The sequence below is a fragment of the Odocoileus virginianus genome, chromosome 13 (assembly GCF_023699985.2).
Source record: "Odocoileus virginianus isolate 20LAN1187 ecotype Illinois chromosome 13, Ovbor_1.2, whole genome shotgun sequence".
Classification (NCBI taxonomy): domain Eukaryota; kingdom Metazoa; phylum Chordata; class Mammalia; order Artiodactyla; family Cervidae; genus Odocoileus; species Odocoileus virginianus.
This window is the reverse complement of record NC_069686.1, coordinates 18489363-18496684: the sequence shown is the minus strand read 5'-3', so window position 1 is coordinate 18496684 and position 7322 is coordinate 18489363. Positions and strand designations below refer to the sequence as shown.

Sequence of the window (7322 nt, the reverse complement as noted above, 5' to 3'; positions counted from 1 at the left end):
TGTAGCCTATGGGAGTCTCTTCATATTGACTTTTGAATCCTTTTGTCATGACACCAGTAGTTTTCCATAGTGTCCTGATTTTCTAAGAAGGTATTCCAAACTTGTCATAATCATTTCCTGCCCCATATAGTTAGCTATTTCCCAAGAGACCTTAGTTGCTTTTGGTTGGAAGTTGTATTTACAGACTGCAGTCTGGGTGCCAGAATAGATCAGTGAGACTGGGTTCATCATTATTCCTAGGCCTTTCCAGTAGATGGAACTAGGAAATATTTTTTTTACAGAAAATGCATCAGGCATTTATACTTCTAATTCAAATGTAAGATTGCATATTTTTTACTTCTCATATTTTATGATTCTTTTAGGTTGAAAATTTTGGCTTCTAAAGAACATAATTACTTATTTGTTTTATCTTATTATATATATAATAGCTTAGAATAGCTGTATCAATAATATCATTAGCAATATGACTGCTGGAAAAATTCAAGTTTGTTCATTTTTGCAGTTCTTTTGTATTAGGGTAAATTTCAGTTAAATTATAATTTTTAAAATGCTTTTAAATAGTTCTCTGTGTCATTAAGCCACCCACTCAATCCACAGTTGGGTTTATTAATTTCATTTATTTTCATAGTTATTTTAATCATGTAAAACATATACATGATTCCAAAGTCAAATATCTAAGTAACTTTAGAAATGTCTGGCGATTCCCTATTATGATTCCATCCTTTCATCCCTTCCATCTCTCTGGGACATTTTTTAAAATTAGATTTTGGTTTATCTTCCACTTAAACTGATAAATCTGGAACTTAAAAAAATTACCATGTACCTTGAGGCACAAGCATTCCCATTTTATTTCGGCAGGACTTGTCCCATTCTTCCTTTTTTGCATTTGATTTGTCCAAAGTGAGGATGATGGCAGTAACAACCCAGTGACAGTTTGCATAAGTATGGTTCTGGTCAGCAGTCGAAAATGCCAAGATGTTTCAAACTTCTTTTTATGTTTGTTACGGTCCCAAGGTAGATCTGAAATAACTTCATACTCTCTGCTGATATATCCTTTGTTCTTTGAGACTCAAGATGGTTGCAGTAGTGAAACAGGAGCATCAAAACTCATATACCTTCAGTGAGAAAGGACCATGCATTTGCTAAATCCTGGAAAAGAAAGCATTGGGGGAAATAATTTGGTCCATTATCTCTGGGCCTGCAATTAATGCATTTTAGGTAACTATTATCATGATCAACACCAAAAATACACTCGTGATAGAGCTTTATGTGTGGCGGCCATGAAAATGCACCTTGTAGGTCTGTAACTACAGGGAGTATAATTGACTTGGGGGGCAGGGGACAGGCAGCAATTGATATGCTCTGAAATCCATTGCAGTGTTTTCAAAAAAATAACATCATCACTGAGATGGAATTTACATACCATAAAATTCATGCTTTTAAAGCATACAATTCTTTAAAATAATAAAAATAAAATAATAAAAAATAATTTAAAACCTAGCAGTTTTTTATTATGTGCATAAAGATGTATAACCATCACCATTATCTGATTCCATAACATTTTAATTACTCCAAAAGGAAGACCTGTCCCTATCAGCAGTCACTCTTCATTCTTCACTCCCTCCAGCTATGGCAAGCACTGACGTACTCTTTGTCTCCGTGGATTTGCCTGGTCTTAACAAGACCCCAGCCCCTGGAACCGCTGTTCTACTTTCTGTCTCTGTGATTTTGACTACTCTAAGTGCCTCATATAACTATAATCATACATCATTTGTCTTTTCGTGACAGGCTTATTTCATTTAGCATGATGTCCTCCAGGTTCCTCATCTGTAGCATATGAGAGAATCTCCTTCTTTTTAAGGGTGAATAATAATTATTCCACTTTATGTATGTATACACACACACAGTTGTCCCTCTGTTTCCATGGGGCATTGGTTCGAGGACAGCTTCCCACCTTCTATGGATGTTCAAGTCCCTTTAGTATATGATCAGAAGTTGATTGAATCCATGGACATGGAATCCATGGCTACAGAAGATTAATTGTATATTGACTGAAAAAACTCCACATACAGATAGACTCACACATTTCAAACCTGTGTTGTTCAACAGTCAGCTATATATGTATGTATATGTATGTATGTGTATTCATCACTGAGGATAAAAAAGCAAGGTCATGTGATCACATGTTGGCTCACAGTATGGCATGGAGGAAGAGTTGTTCCCCTATATAAAGGAAAGGGTTCAGGGTAGATAAAAACCATACATGTCCACTACCATGGGTATCTGAAAAGACTCAAAGTTAGGAAGGACAGATAGGCCTCATGCAAAAGAAGAACCAGGAATCTGAAAAGAATCGGGAACCAAAGAAGCTGTGTTCTTCACGGGGCCCCACGGCCTCTTGTCTCTGCTTTGGGTGTCTCTGCTTCATCCTTGACTCATTCTGCCGTGTGGCTTTCTCTGCCTCTCTGTGAGGACTACAGCTGGCTGTCCCACAGCTTCTGTGTCCAACTGAAACACTTTATTGTGTTGAAGAATACTGAAAGACAGTAATCTTTTGCCTTTCCTTGTAAATTTTATATTACTAATTGTAATTATGATGCTTTACTCGTATCTTGGGTTTCCCTGGTGGCTTCCCTCGTAAAGAATCTCTCAGCCAACGCAGAAGACGTGGGTTTGATCCCCGGGTCAGGAAGATTCCCTGGAGAAGGAAATGGCAACCCACTCCAGTATTCTTGCCTGGGAAATCCCATGGACAGAGAGGCCTGGCAGGATACAGTCCATGGGGTTGCAAAAGAGTCAGACACAACTTAGTGAATAAACAACAACTATCTTAGCCAAACAAGCTATGTGTATTATTTTTACAGGTTCAGGAATATGTAATGTTTGGATTTAGAATAGATCTAAAGCAAAACATGGCCTCTACTGAGAGTCTGTATATACCATTCCAGTTAAAATGTTTAGTAAGTGAAGAATATTAAAACAAACAAAAAACCAGAGATTGATGATCATGTCTGAGTATCTAGTCAAAATTTCTGGAATTATATTTTGGACCAAATGTCATCCTCTCCTTCAGTAATTATGTATAACAAGCAATGGAGTCAGACAGTGAAGACATTGGAGTTCCCTCATAGCTCAGTCTGTAAAGAATCTGCCTGAAATGCAGGAGACTCGGGTTTGATTCTTGGGTCGGGAAGACCCCCTGGAGAAGGAAATGGCAATCCATTCCAGTATTCTTGCCTGGGAAATCCCATGGACAGAGGAGCCTGGCAGACTACAGTCCATGGGGTCGCAAGAGTTAGACATGACTTAACAACTAAACCACCAGTAAATACATGGATAAAGAAGCCCACTCTTTGGAAGGCTATAGTTCTCAGGGATGGGGGCCATGTATTGAGCAGATAACCACAAACTATCTACTACACTGTAGGAAACCAACAGTTTCTGCCCAAGTGTGGCACAGACAACTAGCTGTCCATTAAAAGTCATGGTCCTACTTCCGTAGAGTAGCGTTTGCACTGAGGATCAGCTGCTCAGCACTACATTTCCCAACACTTCTTGCATCTAAGTGGGACCATATGATGAATGCTCACCAACGGAATGTGGGCAGAATCAGTGTATACTTTCCAGGCCTGGCTACCCCCACACCTCCCCAGCCCCCACTTCATACATACTTCATGTCTGCTCTTCTACCAGCTGGAAGCAGAAGACTCCAAAAGTCTAGAGAGAGATGGGTGATCTTTTATGTGAGGGCCAGCCAGGCAGTAAATACCTTGTTTTGAGAGTCATACAGTCTCTGTTAAAAGTGCTCAACTCTGGAATATACACAAATATCAAATCATCATGTTGTCCATCTGAAACAAATATAATGTCATGTGTCAATTATACCTCATTAGAAAATAATCAATTATTAAGTAAAATTAGAAACAAAACAAGGAAGAGGAAACTACTCATCTCATTGTAGTGCAAATGCAGCCGTAGACAATACAACAAATGGGTGTGGCTGGATTTGGTTGTCAGGTCACATTTTAGCACTGCCTTTGTCCTGTGATCGTGGCTCCACATATAAACTCTGGCCTCAGTTTCTTCACCTGGGAAATGAATAAGTTAAACTTGATAAAATCTCTGATAACGCCATGATTCTACAACTTCAGTGCATCAACTATTATTTCCACTCAACTTCTAGTCAGGATGTAGTGTGTGTGTGTGTTTGTGCATTTTAAGAGATACATAAAATACAGATAACCTTCTTGACAGTATCTTGCAGAAGTCAGAGAAAATTAGCTCAAAAACATATAGCAATTAACTTTTTTTCCCCAAGTTTGAGGGAAAGCAAAGGAGAAAATTGTCAAGAGAAGAAGAAAAGCATTAGGTACTTCTACAGTTTATAGAACTTAACAGATTAAATACAACAAGCAAGTTAGTGAATGAGTTCCAAGTGTACATTCTCATTGAACCAGACCACAGGGTGTTGGAACTTGATCACAGCCATCACACAAGAGGAAAATTGAAAGTCTTTCTTTGGGAACTTCACAGCATCATTTATTAAATAAGCACCCTGGGAGCTAAAGAATTGTTTAGCTCAACAGCAGCGAGACACATCAAGAAGAGACGAATGACGACATGAGTCTTCCCAACAATTGAGCAGTTTGCTCAGTGGAGGAAAGTTAATGTGTTAAAAAAGAAACATCAGCTATAATGATAGTAATAATAACAAGTGAGATTTATATTTGTGTTCAGGAAGCAACCTACTTTCAAAAAGCTCTAAGCACATTAACCCTCTCAACCCCACATTGGTGGAAACCTAGCAAGTACTATACAAGTTTTCTCATTAAACTGATGAAAAACCTGTAAAGGCACTCATTCACATTTATATCTGTCCAAGTTTCACTATACCCAGTAAGACGTCAGAAGACATATTTTGTTGAAGCTTGTATAGAAGTTATTCCACACCAAAAACAACAGTAGCAACTGATTCAGTATGACTAGTAATATAATAACAATAAAACTCATTTTTCAAATATAAATTTTCATGTTATTTTAACCTTCACAACAATGCAGTGAGGCTGAATTCATAATGCAAATCCCATGTGATAACTGAGGAAGTTGAGGCACAGGGAAATTCAGCAGCATGCCCACCCTCATCACCTGGCTAGCAGCAAACTGAATGCCGGAATCCAGGTCTCCTGACTCAGAAAATAATCCCACGTGTCATTACTCATCATTAATAAGCAGAAACGAAATAGGCCCAGTGATGTGTTTTCAGGACTGGCACCGTAAGTTGTATCTTCTAAAGCCCATATTTCCTTATAATAACATTCGAAGAAGAGTTACCTAGGGTAACAGTGGTACTTACTATTCATGGAAAGCAAGGCTGGGGGTGTAACAAGAACCGGAATGACTGAGGAGGTAAGAGGGTGCCCCTACTCATGTTTTCCTCCAGCTCTGCCCAAGAACAGTCAAGCAATCTTTCAGTCCAACACTGCAGTCACTAACCTCAACACAGGCAAGAAACACAGGCTAGTTTCTCACCTTGAATGCTCTTCTCCCAGGCTTCAGCTGTCATTTCCGTCACTGCTTCCTTAGGGAAGCTTTCTCTGACCTCTGGTCCTTTGTAATACGCTCTCCTTTCTCCTTCGGCACACTTCAGTTGGCTAGCAATTATATATTATTGTCATATATTATCATGTATATGTCATATATGTCAATTATATGATTATTGTCACTCTTCCCAGCTAAAGGTGTTGAAAGTTCCGTGGGAGCAGAAATCTTGTCTGTTTTTTGTTCTTCACCATATTTCTAGCACCTATCTGGCCATATAGCAGGTAGTCATCTACTATCTGTTTGAATAAATCTGTGGATGGGTGAGTGGGTGTGTGGATGGATGGATGGAAGGGTGAGTGGATAAATAAGGGAATGAATGAAAGGGTGGATGGATGGAAATTAAAGTCCAGGATTAGAGTGGCTGGGTGGCAGGAAGCCCAATTAAATTTGAATTCAAATAAACAATGAAAACTTTTCAGTATGTCCTATACACTATTCAGTTCATACCTAGACTAAAAAATCACACATTGTTTATCTGAAATTAAAATGTATTTATTTTTATTTGCTAAGTGAAAATGTTGAAGCTGAAAGAACCTTTGAGATGAAAGTTCAAATCATTCATTTTAAAGGAAAAAGAAATTGGGACCAAGATGCGTGAGTTTCAAGAGTATTTTCCTTAATGGTAATTGTAAGCATGACCTTAAAGGCTTTAAATTATGAATTTCCTTTCCAGCTCTTGTAACTCCTTTAGGGCAGAGTCAAGAGATAAAGAGAGAGATAAGACACTGATGCTCTAACAGTGCCTGAAGCAATACTTGAAATTTCAGTAACAGTTCAGTTCAGTTCTGTTCAGTCGCTCAGTCGTGTCTGACTCTTTGCAACCCCATGAATAGCAGCACACCAGGCCTCCCTGTCCATCACCAACTCCCGGAGTTTACTCAAACACATGTCCATCGAGTCGGTGATGCCATCCAGCCATCTCATCCTCTGTCGTCCCCTTCTCCTCCTGCCCCCAATCCCTCCCACCATCAGGGTCTTTTCCAATGAGTCACTCCTCGCATGAGGTGGCCGAAGTATTGGAGTTTCAGCAGCTTCAGCATCAGTCCTTCCAATGAACACCCAGGACTGATCTCCTTTAGGATGGACTGGCTGGATCTCCTTGCAGTCCAAGGGACTCTCAAGAGTCTTCTCCAACACCACAGTTCAAAAGCATCAATTTTTCAGCGCTCAGCTTTCTTCACAGTCCAACTCTCACATTCATACATGACCACTGGAAAAACCATAGTCTTGATTAGACGGACCTTTGTTGGCAAAGTAATGTCTCTGCTTTTTAATATGCTGTCTAGGTTGGTCATAACTTCCCTTCGAAGGAGTAAGCGTCTTAATTTCATGGCTGCAGTTACCATCCACAGTGATTTTGGAGCCCAAAAAAATAAAGTCTGACACTGTTTCCACTGTCTCCCCATCTATTTCCCATGAGGTGACGGGACCAGATGCCATGATCTTAGTTTTCTGAACGTTGAGCTTTAAGCCAACTTTTTCACTCTCCTCTTTCACTTTCATCAAGAGGCTTTTTAGTTCCTCTCCACTCTCTACCATAAGGGTGGTGTCATCTGCATATCTGAGGTTATTGATATTTCTCCCGGCAATCTTGATTCCAGCTTGTGCTTCTTCCAGCCCAGCGTTTCTCATGATATACTCTGAGTATAAGTTAAATAAGCAGGGTGACAATATACAGCCTTGACATACTCCTTTTCCTATTTGGAACCAGTCTGTTGTTC

The 7322-nt window shown here is 39.4% G+C and overlaps 1 long non-coding RNA gene across 1 annotated transcript in view; it reads right to left on the bottom strand.

The window, feature by feature from the left end:
- Positions 1–701: 701 nt before the first annotated feature.
- The window catches only part of LOC139037994 (uncharacterized), a 32901-nt gene continuing 26280 nt past the window's right edge, over positions 702–7322 (bottom strand). The window contains exons 2-3 of the long non-coding RNA XR_011490897.1: positions 3770–4088; positions 702–1149 (exon numbers count right to left, since the gene is read on the bottom strand). This is a non-coding gene — a long non-coding RNA (uncharacterized lncRNA). The remainder of the gene's footprint in view (positions 1150–3769; positions 4089–7322) is intronic.